The sequence below is a fragment of the Clupea harengus genome, chromosome 6 (assembly GCF_900700415.2).
Source record: "Clupea harengus chromosome 6, Ch_v2.0.2, whole genome shotgun sequence".
In the NCBI taxonomy this organism is placed as follows: Eukaryota; Metazoa; Chordata; class Actinopteri; order Clupeiformes; family Clupeidae; genus Clupea; species Clupea harengus.
The window spans coordinates 563,542-576,963 of NC_045157.1; positions in this window are offsets into that span (position 1 = coordinate 563,542).

Consider the following 13,422-nt stretch of genomic DNA (forward strand, 5'->3'; position numbering starts at 1 on the left):
ACCCTCGGCCTACACCTACCCACCCCCACCACACTGTCATGCACTTATTCTACCCCATACTCTGTGCTAGAATTTACATGCAATGTAAATCATTGCCACCATCAACATAGTTTTCTGTTCCATTACTCTACTTACCCTTGTAATATTAACCTTTTCTTATATATTTTAAGTTGAGAAAATTAGTGTATTTTCCCTTACCCTTCAACCAACTCAGGTGGAAACATTTTTTACCAACATAAACAATTTCACAGCTCTGTGGGAAAAACAACAACTCATATGAAATAAAACCAGTCTTTACCTACTCGGTTTGTTTGTAAGTTTTGTTATTGTTGTTGTTGTTGTTGTTGTTGAGAGGCTCCTCTGCACAATGGCTGTTTCTACAGTTTCTGTAGTTTAAGTTTTTGTTTGTCTCTTTCCAGTTATTGAGGTAAACAGGGTGAGGGTTAGGGATCCTCTGCTGCTGGTGAGCAACTACCTTCACATGTTCTTGTGGAAATGCATCTGTAGTTGATGGAGCCTTACTCAGTACTACCTGACAAGTAATGTGAAAACATAAAGTAATTGACAAGTATCAATTAAACAAACACTATTTGTACTCCTCATTGCCATCACATTGTCATGGAATGGCTCATTGATTGTTTAGTAGTGCCCATTAATGTGAATGTGGACTGGTGTGCATATAATCAATGATTTGATTATTAGTTCCAATATTATTTTGATAAAACCAAAAATTGAAAACTTGCCCCTCAAAGAATCCCTTATTTCCAGAATTCACTAACCAGTAAATAGGACTACAAATATGAACCAAGCATGCAATACTCAGTACCCACTCGGTACCACATCCTGTGGTTAACATGTTAATTTCTGAACACTCATCAGCGTAACAGTCATCACACTGGTATAGAGGCTAATATAGACAAAAACAGCCATTAATTTGCAGACATCTTGACTGAAGGTCCAGCCAACAAGCAGGTAATGGATCCATAGTGGCAAAGTTATCAGGGACAGCATATCAGATGCAGCCAGATTCAGCATCAGCTGCAGGGTGAAGTTGTCCTTCTTGAAGTTGCGGAGTATCACCACCACAACCATTATGTTCCCAGGCATGCCAAGAAGAAAGCAAAGCCCCAGCACTGCGCTGCTCACCTGGTTTGCCACCCGGACGTCAGCCGCGCTTGAGCTGGAGTTGTTGTGCTGTTGCATGACTGCAGATTTCAAAGGCAAACTGTCCTCTTGACTGCTTTACAGTTGTTGATATGGTTTTGATTATCAAAAAGAGGATCTGAAATTTCAGACTGCCAGAATGTATATTCCTCTTAGATGAGGAATCTGATATACGTACCTGTTTATCTTGTTAGACAACTGGTGTCAACTTCATAGGCCCAGGATTGAGATTAGATAATGGATATTAGATGTATGCAAACAGATGCAAATATATGGAAAACCCAACCTAAAACAAGCGTGTATATATGGAGAACCCAACCTAGAAACAAGAGTGTATATATGGAGAACCCCACCTAAAACAAGAGAGTAATTTGCTAGTGTTGAGCTGGCCCTAAGAAACTGTCTAATGCAGAATTAGCTGTCTGGTTTTGGTGAAGTTACTTCAGTTTCAGCACTCCATAGTTAGGGGATCGTCCAGGCATTCCCAACTGACATGTTGAGCACAACAGGAAGCACATCCTTTAGGAGGTCCTGAAAGACATCATGGGCCTTCATCTGTCCAACAAGATGATACTTGGGATCCAAACCTGAGGTAATAGAGTCACAGTCTGAGAGGTTACCAGATAGTGGGAAAGGATCCACTTGCAGGACACAAAAGGTAGAACAAACTGCCAAAAGAAACAGCATCTAGAGTGAGCCATCACTAGTCACAGGGAAGTTGTTCAGTCAACAACCCTTAAAAACAGGTTTACTCCTGTGAACCCCCGTCAGCGTTTGTAAACGGGAAGCAAGCTCTTGATCAAACTCTGCCATGGCATTTACTAGCTCAATGAAATGACCCCTGTTCAGACTAAGAACAGATTCTTACTTTGCCGAATAGCTTTAATTTAAGCTTTAATGTGGGACTTTGATTTTCTCGTGTCTGTTAATTGCTCTGACCAAATTAGATAAATCTGCAAACCCTGTGATGACCCACGGATTGTTAGCACATGCAGCTGTCCTCTCAAACATCATGGCCACATATAGCCTTGTGTGTGTGTGTGAGTGTGTGTGTCTCTGTGTGTGCCTCTGTGTGTGCGCAGCTGTCCTCTCTAACATCACGGCCACATATAGCCAATTCATTGGCTTAAGCAGTCCACTCTCCTCCTACGTATGGCTGGCAGGCGTGCTGTCTCAGCTGGGCTTCACTAGGAAGTACACACACACACGCACGCACACACACACACATCTTCAGGTAGGCAGCCACTTGTAGATGGCCTATATGAGAATGTGGAGGCTCAATAACCAAGACAACCAACATACATACAGTCATTAGCAGGCTACTGCCTTTCTACGCTAGCGGCGCTATACACTGCTCACCACTCGTGGAACATGCACTCAAGCACAGTCTTGCTTAATCTAAAACTAACAGGGCAAGGAAGGGCCACTTAGCTCATTGAGGGAGGAAAGCTCCACACTTCTCTCCTCCCTGGCAGTTGCGCAGAAGACGTCCACACCGGTTACGGCTCCACTGTAGTCACGGCCGGTTTACGTTGTCCTGAGTCAGCCTTCCGTCAGCTGATTATCGAGGGATCCCCACGAGACGTCACGTCTCCCCTCTCGCTTTCCCCAAAGACAGTGTTCCTCGGCCCTCTGCTTCCAAACTCCTCTGCAACTCGCGGCACTCCGCCGAGATCCCAGGGGCGGAGATCCCATTTCTTTGTAGGGGGGGACAATGCATGGTAACATTTCGGAGAGTAATTCTTGGGGGGGACATGAAAAAGTTACTGTCTTGGCCCTATCGCCCTCTCTCTCTGTATGCTTTCTTCGTACTGTTCCGCTGAATTCGGGGTATGTTCCACGTGCTTCGTTACTGCACTTTACTGGAATAAAGATTGCGCACTTTACTGGAATAAAGATTGCGCACTTCACTGGAATAAAGACAGATTGCTGGATCAACCACAAAAGAAACTTCCTTTTTCTTACAAACACAGATTGCTACATCAACCCCCGGAATCTCCGCCTATGCGAGATCCTGTAACAAATAACAGCAAAGCCAGGGCGGGGGAACTTCCAACACTCTCTCATCTCTCCCCATTTATGAGGCTCCTGCTCGCTATGGCTAAATAAACCAGCTGAATTGAATTGACTGATTACATGAGTGCTGGCTAGTGCAGCACCCCATTGCTTCCCTCACCTATGCTTCCCTCACATACAGTTCCTACCGCAACCTGCTCTTTACTCCAACGTACCCCTGTGACATGAGTGTGTGTGTGTGTGTGTGTGCGTGTGTCTGTGTGTGTGCGCAGCTGTCCTCTCTAACATCATGGCCACATTTAGCCTCTCTTGTGTCGTGCTAGCAGTTAGCCATGCAGTCTTAGCATAGTGTTGGGTTGGAAAAGTTCTCACTTTATTGCTGTTTTTTTGCACTTAAATAATATCTGCCATTGGTTCCTTTTCAACTCAATGGTGATTGGCTACTTTTTCTGCATTGTTCTGACATGAAATGAAATGTTTCATGTAAATGTCTTTCATGTGTTGTTATTGTTATTGCTATTGTTATTGTTGTAGAGATTTTCACGTCTCAAGTCATTTAATTCTGAGGAAGCCGAACTACCCCATGCGTCCTCTAGGTGTTGCCACTGGTTCTGTGGTAAGTTGAATAGGGTGTAAAGGCAATCACTTTAAATAAATCTGCTGTTTGTTACCGTCTCTTCACAGAATCACCATGTGGTTGATGCCTAGGCAACTGTGTGTCAGTGACCTCAAACCACCATGGGCACTGCAGTATGCAAACAGCATTTTACTTCAGCTCTTTTCTGAGAAAACGTCACTGAAGACGCTGAAATAAGCATGATGGCAACAAGGTGTTAATAACCTTAAATGCGTGTTGGTTTCAGAGAATCAGAGTAAAGACCGCCACATGAAGCACTTGGTTTAAGGTTTAATAAGGTTACACAAAATTCAGTGTCTGGCTCACAAGAGCTCCATCACCCACACTGAGAGAATGCATTCTAATTCCTAGTCTGAACACTGTGTTCCAACTGCATTCAGTTATACTGGTTAATATAGGCATATACATTGTTTATAGAAATAAGCTGTTAATAAATTCATACTAAACTGAATTTATCTTACATTCCCTCCTTTGACCTCATTTATACATGTATACACTACACACAAGCAAGCACTAAGAAGCAAGGTTACATTTTGGGGTGGGTTCTTGAAAAAACGTCACTGAGGACGCTGTAATAAGTATGATGGCAACAAGGGTAGGGCCAGAACTCTGTTAAATACTTCCCCACTTCCTATAATGACACACAAACATAAATGTTCTTTGCAATCATGCAACACAACAACTCAAACATCACTGAAAATTATCTGAAAAACCAGCTAGGCAGTGGAGTGCTGGGGTTTAGCTTTCTGCTTGGAATACCTGGAAACATACTGGTTGTGATCGTCATTCTTCGCCACTTCAAGAGAGAAAACTTCACCATGCATTTGATGCTCAGCCTGGCAGTATCTGACATCCTCTGCCTGCTCACTGCTCCGCTGTTTATCTATAACCTGCTCTTCGGCTGGCACATTGTACGTGTGCTTTGCAAAACCGTCTACTTTCTCGTCTACTGCAGTTTGTACGCCAGTGTGCTGACAGTCACACTGATTAGTGTTCATCGGTACGTGTTTGTTCTGTATCCCAGACAGTGGGCCAAGTTGGGCCGAAAAGGAGAGAGGGCTTTACTTCTGATCTTGTGGCTAGCAGCATGTATCTTTGGTGGTCTGAGTGTTACCACATTTGATGTGATACGGGTTGGATCCAGAGAGCTCTGCTGGAGAATACATCTGTCAGATGGAAAGAGGGTCGCCGTACTTTTGACAGAGATTGTGTTGACCAGCATTCCGTTCTCCATCATCGTCACATCTTATTTTTGCCTCCACAAGAAAGTTAACCAACATGCGTTGTTCTCCAACCGGAGACTAACCAGGCTGATCACAAGCATTGTGGTGACTTTCCTCATCCTGTGGATCCCTGCTCATGTTGTTACCATAGTGGATGTTTTTGCCATCTCTATTAAAACACAAAATAGAGTTTTGTATGATAAACTACTAGCCATCAAAACAGTGAGTAGACCTGTTACAACGAGCTTTATTTTCATCAACAGCTGTGTAAATCCACTCCTGTATGCGTTCAATTACCGCCGCCTCCGGGAAACTGCATCAGAGAGAATGGGGGCGAACTGTGCCCCTTAAAAAGGAAGTGACTAGATGTGACTGTAGCATCTTATCTTCATGTACACTTCAAATTTGGATCAAATTTTAACATCTTGGCTGTTTCATGTTAGAATGCTGTAGAGTCTGTTCTTTGTCAACACATCTTTGATAATAAGGCACTGTGTCAAGATTCCATGTATATCAACTGTGGCAAGGCTTACATCGCAAATTATGTCAATAAAATATATTACACTGAAAATGGTGTATATGAAATACATTACGCTGAAAATTGTTGTCTTGTGATTGTAGGGCATACATTATCAGATGAGATTGATGTACAATAATTATGCAATGCTGGATAGACGGAGATTCATGAATAGAGAAGGAGGGGGAGAATACGCACACATACACACACACTCACCACACACACACACCACACACACACACACATGTAACTATAAAGCTGTGAAGAAGTAATACAAAAAACTAGAAAATGCATTTCCTGAAGGAAATACCAGTGCATGAAATGCAAAAGTTAAGAAAGGAAAGAAGAGTAAAAGAAGGAAAGAAGAAAAGAAAGAAGAGTTTCATGCACTGGTATTTCCCTCAGGAAATGCATTTTCTAGTTTTTATTTGATTTCATTTTATTTAATCTTCAAAAGTATAAAGTTCAGAAAAATTAACGGTTAAAACGGTTCGAGCTGAATTAAGCGCAGAAGTTGGTAAAAAGAATAAGAACAATAAACCTAGGAATAACAATACAGGGCATTTCATGCACTGTAATAATAATAAGAAGAAGTATAAGAAGCCTAGGAATAACAATACAGGGCATTTCATACACTGTAATAAGAATAAGAAGCCTAGGAATAACAATACAGGTTATTTCATGCAATGTAATACTAATAATAATAATAATAATAAGAAGAAGAAGAAGAAGTTTAAGAAGTCTAGGAATAACAATACAGGGCATTTCATGCACTGTAATAACAATACAACATTTAATCATTGCTTACTAACAACGTAGTCAGAAAATGGGTTAGTAATAGAATAAGGCAATAAACATCTCTCATGTCATGTGGTGATGTGGTTTAAGTGGTTACCTTGTCTAAAGCAAAATACACCAACATCTTATAAAATGTGTTAGTCAGTAAGTCAGTCTCTCTCTCTCAGGTAAAGGACATCGCCGTCACATGTAAGATAAATTTGAATTATCAAACGTATCAAATGAAGTATATCAAATGGAAAAAAATCAGTCAGAGACAGCAAGTTAAATTCACGTGGAAAATGTAAAGCCAGACGAGAGAGCAAGTTAAAACTGGGACAGAGGGCTGTGACAAAGGGCAGCAAAAGGATAAATCTTAAGTGGTCAAGTATGGGGCACAAATAAGGGAAAGTTTCCAGACATACATGTGTCAGCAGATTAAAAGCAGAAGTTCTGTAAATGGGAAATACCACAAAAATCATGTGTTACTAGTTACTAGCAGAGTGAACTCTGGAACAGGCTAAGGGAGTAGTTCTGGATCATTACTGGGAGATTCACTCACTGTACACCCGGAAATACAAAGGCACTAAAGTTTATACAAATATATCTGTTTTCACCACACAAAACCCCTGAATGCAAAACAAACTTCTGAAAGAGAAATTTTGAAATCTGTCAATAGGTAGTATCAATCCAACATCTGAATTCATGCACTAACATGCGTGTACAAATATTGTGCTTAATATTAAATTCAATTAATAATAAAAAAAATAAAATCGCTTTTAAAAGGCTACTGTGTCAGATACAGGGGCGTAACTATAGGGGGTGCAGCAGGTGCGGCTGCACCTGGGCCCGTGAGGTGTCGGGGCCCGTAGCCGGGCCCAAAGATATACATGCGTAACTTAACGGGCCCCCTATCAGCGGAGGTTGTCATGGTTGTTATTATTTTTGGGGGAAAAGTAGCAATTTATAACAAAATCATATACTTATCCTACATACACTAGAAACTGTCAAAACACTATTCAATTAAATGAACAAGTTCTTATTTTCTTTGGTATTTTTGTGATTAGCAATGATGATTGCTGGGTAATATGTATGTTGTTGTCCAATGTCAAGTCTCTATTTGATCATGTGACAATACAATACGCTATAGTTAAACCAATTCTGATAACCTAGGTCTGAAGGTCTGATAACCTAGCTCATTGAGCACTGCACAGCACAACTTTACTCGTAACAATGCCTTTTAAGTGTAACAATGTAAAAAATGAAGTTTCGTGCCTTTTATGAACTTCCCCAAATCTCTGTATATATGTATATAATTTTTGTTGGTTCCACTACTGGGTTCAGTGTTGTTGCTAATGGGGCGATAATTGGTGTGACACACCTCAAGACTTTCCCTTGCTTGGAAGTCTGTTAAAGGGGTAAGCTGGGTGTCTTTAATCCTCCGTTAAGAAAATGAATTAGTATTGTGTATTTTTCAAAGTTTTCCATGATGTGTGTTTTTTTTGTGATATAAGATTGTCATTTATCATTTCCGCTATTTGCATTGGGTTAAATATGCAAATTAGCGGCGTTAAATACGTGCAAGTTGTAAATATTGTCTAGCCATTAAGTGGGTGCTAACTGGCTAATTCATTGTTGTAGATACCAGCATTGTGTTACCCTCGTGCTTGTGATCGCCCATTACTGCTGTGTTGCAGGTATGTTGAGCCTGACTGTGTTGTGAATATTTATACTTAAAACTGTCACTTATCTGTCATGTACTATGTTTATGTCTATGGTTGCATTTTTATCTGTCTGTTAAAGGGATACCAGCATTGTGTTACCCTCGTGTTTGTGATCGCCCATTACTGCTGTGTTGCAGGTGTAATAAACTGATGACAGAGAGCGTCCACGACTCCGCTGCATGTTCTTTTGACCACAAAGAGACATTTATTTATAATTATTGTAGCGGGCTGGTTAGAGTCCGTTACATAAGCACAAGAGTGGAAGTAGAAAAGGGCAAGAGAAAAAAGAACAGGAGGAGAAGGCGGCAAAGCTGCCTAAATTAGATTATTTTGGCTTTTGAACTAGCCGTCAACTAGTCGCCAGCCCACGGAGCCAGCAGTGCAGCAGTTCAGCTGGGATCAGAATCGCTGTTTCTGCCCTCAGTGGTGTGTCAGCAACCATGCAACAGTTAACAATTTTCCTGCTGAGAGTCAAACCATACTTAGTTCATTGTGTACACACCCATCACTTCTGAAATATGTAAGGTTGATTAATTAAACACTATTTATATCGATAACAAACAGCGTTTTTTTTAGACGCGGTTGTGGAAGTAGGGAACGCTACGATTTTTTTTTTTAGCGTTCACTAGGGGGACCCGTCATAGTATCTTGCACCTGGGCCCGTCGTTACTACGTTACGCCATTGGTCAGATAAATGTTAAAACAGAGAGTACAAATATTCTCCTCAGAAGGAATGCTAGTTTTGCTTCAGAGGAGGCCCATGGAAAAACATGGAAAACGCAAAAACACCAGTTTTGGTACGAAGGGAACCATCTGGATTGCTAAGAACTGGGACGGGACAAATTAATCTCACTCGTATTGTCTGGCTTGGTCTAAACTGACATAACAACTGACATACCACATGGGTTAAACCTGGGCCAAATAACCCTTGTCAAGTAAGACACTTGTGTAAATGCGCCAGTGTGCATGCCAACATTTTTTTTAAGCGTGTTTCTTGCCATGTGAGTGTGTAATGTTATCTTCACACAGAGCAGATACGGGATTTGGGCAGCAGGAATCTGAATGAATGCATTCAGCGTGTATCTGCTGGCCTGCAGTCAATTACACAGCTGAACATACTTGAACACTACAACGCTTATTTTCAGTTGATTGTCAATATTAATGTTTATGGATGAAAAGGCCTTCAACACCACAAACTGAGGGGAAAATAAGAGAGTCTCATAAAATGAAAGCCTCCAAAAATGCTCCTGCAGCTGCACTGATACTGTTTTGTTCTTTTCTGTACTGTAAATCAGTTGAAAGCATCTGATCAGACGGTATGTAGGGGTTAAGATGAATGATTCGGGATTTGAATACTGTTAAGTTTAAATTAAACGGCGTGTTGGTTTACAGAGAAATCAGAGTAACGGACCGCCACACGTAGCAATTGGTTTGATACAGTTGAGTTTACTGGTTTTAGGATTGGACAAGATTCAGTCGGAATGACGAGTTCACAATAGCTCTGTCAACCACGGCTGGAGAACGCGTTCTAAATTTTACATGTGATCATAATGGTTTATAAGTCCAGTCTTCACTGATGGTACTTTCTGGGCCTCCAGGTATACGCCTCTCTGTGACTTGCATGTTTCAGTCGTAATTTCTGGCCTGACAATTAAGTTTCTGTGATTCTCCACTCCCTTCCTACAGATAGTTTCCCTATCTCATCTGTCTCCTGCCCAGGCTGCCCTATGACCTTGGAATTTATGTCACTGGTCATTCTAAACTTGAAAGCATGTGCTTTGAATGTTATCTTAGGCCCATCTGTCTGAAACCTGTTTTCCAACTGCCTTTAGTTATACTGGTTAAATGGGCATACATTGTTAATAGAAATAAAATGTTAATAAATTCATACCTAAACTGAATTTATCTTACAACACCATTGTGTGTACTGGGGACAGTGTTGGGAAAAAGTTCACTTTCTACATGAACTAGTTCAGTTCATAGTTCACACATTTTAAAATGAACTAGTTCAGTTCATAGTTCATAATTCTATGAGGGGAAATAAGGGATGCCCCCTGAGCTTATCCTGTGTCGCGTCCTGCCCTTATTGTTTCATTATGGGATGCAACTTTTTTATTATTATTATTATTATTATTATTATTATTATTATTCACTTTATTTTGTTTATTTATTACTAGAAGGGATGGGTGGCAAGCCTAGTTAGACCACAGGTAATCTGGGGACATGGGTGAAACAATGAATTCTTAAAGTCAATATGTTTGCTGTCCTGCACGCATCTTGCATCTATAAGATCTTGTGCCTTCCATGAGATAAACACTAAGTAGTAGTAGTACAGTTTTAACATTTACGTTAAGAGTACTCCATCTGTCTTGTGCCATGACCTGCAGACAGGATACTGTGAAATGGACAAGTGGAAGATGACCAGAGGTGGGAAAGGAAGGCCAGGTGTAGGAACATTATTTAGCCCTCCTGCGTTTGGGGTCAACTGCTCAGGAGCGCGTTTAGCATTGCTGTGACATGACCATTGTTACATAATAAATAGACATTTTCCCCACGATCTTTATCTCTTAGATCCCATGGTTGTGGCACATGGAGGCTTTCTGGAAATGCACCAGCTGATCCGCTGATGTGCTGAAATACTAAACTAACGCTCTCAGCCTGTGGGTCAAATCAGCTGGCTCAGGCCGTGTGTGTGTGTGTGTGTGTGTGTGTGCAGCACAAACATAAAAGTACCGCTAACCACCTCTAAGAATAAAGAACTTCCAGCACACGACCTGGATCCGTGCACGACACTTTTGAGTTTCTTGTTTGCGTCTGATGCTGACCACCGAAATCCACTACCCCTAAACGCTTAGGCCAAGAGGAAGATAAACACAAGCGTCTGCAGCCAGCCATCATTTCGTTCTATAAATACAATGACAATAAAGGCTTTTCTATTCTATTTCTATTCATGTTTGTCCACCTCAAAACTGCTGACCTGATACGCAGAGAGGAAGCTTCACTTCTCCTTAATAAGTGCAGGCGATCGCAGACAGCACTTTCAATAAAAGGAATTTCAATTTCAGGAAAAGAGCTTGACCTCATCCTTGCTCGGAACTGCACCACGGACAACCTAACGGTAACCCCTCTGCATCGCTCGGACCACTTCTTCATTCGCTTCGATGTTCGGCTCATTGAGCAACCCTCTGTCCCCCCTCCGATGGTCTCGTTCCGGCGCAACCTCCGCAACCTCTCTCCCACCCACTTTTCCTCTCTGGTTTCTTCTGCTCTTCCACCTTTATCCACTTTCTCCATACTAGGTGTCAATGATGCCACGGAATCACTCTGCTCTACTCTGAGCTGATGCTTGGACAGTTTGTGTCCACTTTCCACCAGACCTGCTCGTTCTACCCAGTCTCATTCGTGGCTGAGTGATACCCTCCGAACGCAGCGCTCCAATCTCAGAGCAGCTGAGAGAAAGTTGCCCAAATCTGCAGCACTGGACGATCTTGCAAGCTACCAGACACTGCTGGCCTCCTTCTCATTCAGCATCACTGCTGCTAAGAAGACTTTTTTCAATGACAAGATCAACGGTGCAACTGACGCTCGGAAACTATTCTCCACCTTGAAAACTCTGCTCTACCCTCCTCCTCCTCCCCCAGCTACTAACCTCACTGCTGATAACTTTGCTTCCTTTTTCACAGAGAAAGTGGCAGCCATCGGGAAACAGTTCAACCAACTGTCTCCCCCCCTAAGGGCGCAACCGTCAATGGCTCATCATTTCCTTCTTTCACCCCTCTCAGCGAGAGTGAGGTCTCCAAAATCCTAACAGGTAGCCGTCCAACTACATGCCCGCTGGACCCCATCCCATCCAATATGCTTCAAGCCATATCGCCTGCCGTCTTACCGGCAATAACACAGGTGATTAATGCTTCATTTAATTCTGGAACATTCCCTTCTTCATTTAAAGTGGCTCGGGTAACACCGCTGCTCAAGAAGCCGTCTCTCGGTCCCACTCAGCTGGAAAACTATCGACCGGTCTCACTTCTCACGCTCCTATCAAAAACCATTGAGAGGGCAGCTTCCAAACAGGTCACCGAGTTCCTATCAAGGAACAATCTCCTCGATCCAAACCAGTCTGGATTCAAAAGCGGTCACTCCACCGAAACAGCCCTGTTGTCTGTGACAGAGGCCTTGAAAACAGCTAGAGCAGCAGCTCAATCCTCAGCTCTCGTCCTGCTTGACTTATCAGCTGCGTTTGATACAGTCAACCACCGCATCCTTCTGTCCATACTGTCAAGTATGGGCATTTCTGGCAAGGCGCACTCCTGGTTTGAATCGTACCTCACTGGGCGCTCGTTCAATGTGTCATGGCAAGGTCAGCTGTCTGTACCTCACCACAGGCGTGCCCCAAGGCTCGGTGATGGGACCACTTCTCTTTGCCATTTACACCACTTCGCTGGGCCCTATCATCCGCTCGCATGGTTTTTCCTATCATTGCTATGCCGATGATACTCAACTGTTTCTGTCCTTTCCTCCTGAGGACACCACTGTCTCCGTGCGGATCTCGGACTGTCTTGCTGAAATATCCACATGGATGAAAAAGCACCACCTTCAGCTGAACCTGGCCAAAACGGAACTGATGGTCTTTCCAGCCAAACAGGCCATCCACCACAACATCAGCATCAATATTGACTCCTTATCTCTTGTTCCATCCAAAACAGCAAGAAACCTCGGGGTCATTATTGATGACCAACTGACTTTCACGGACCACATTGCCTCTGTCTCTAGGTCCTGCCGCTTTGCGCTATTCAACATCCGCAAAATCAGGCCGTACCTAACCCAGTATGCCATCCAGCTGCTGGTGCAAACCTTGGTGAGTTCCCGCCTTGATTATTGCCTAACGGGCCTGCCGGCTTGCGTGGTGAAACCACTACAAATGATCCAGAACGCGGCGGTGCGTCTGGTGTTCAACCAACCGAAAAGGGCACACGTCACCCCACTACTCATTGACCTCCACTGGCTGCCTGTAGCTGCTCGCATTAAGTTCAAGTCACTTATGCTTGCCTACAGAGTGCTTGATGGTTCTGCTCCCACCTACCTAAATGCTCTTGTAAGGGCAAATGTTCCACAGGATGCTGCGCTCTTCTAGTGAGCGTCGTTTGGCACTGCCGTCTGTGCAAGTACGGCAGTCCAGACTATTCTCATTTGTAGTTCCACGTTGGTGGAATGAACTACCCAGCACTACCAGAGCAGGGGCGTCCCTCTCTACCTTTTAAGAAGCTTTTGAAGACCCAACTCTTCAGAGAGCACTTCCCGTCCTAACTGGCACTTCGACTAGTGCGTAACTTGCAATTACAGCAGTTACATTTCTGCACTTCTTTT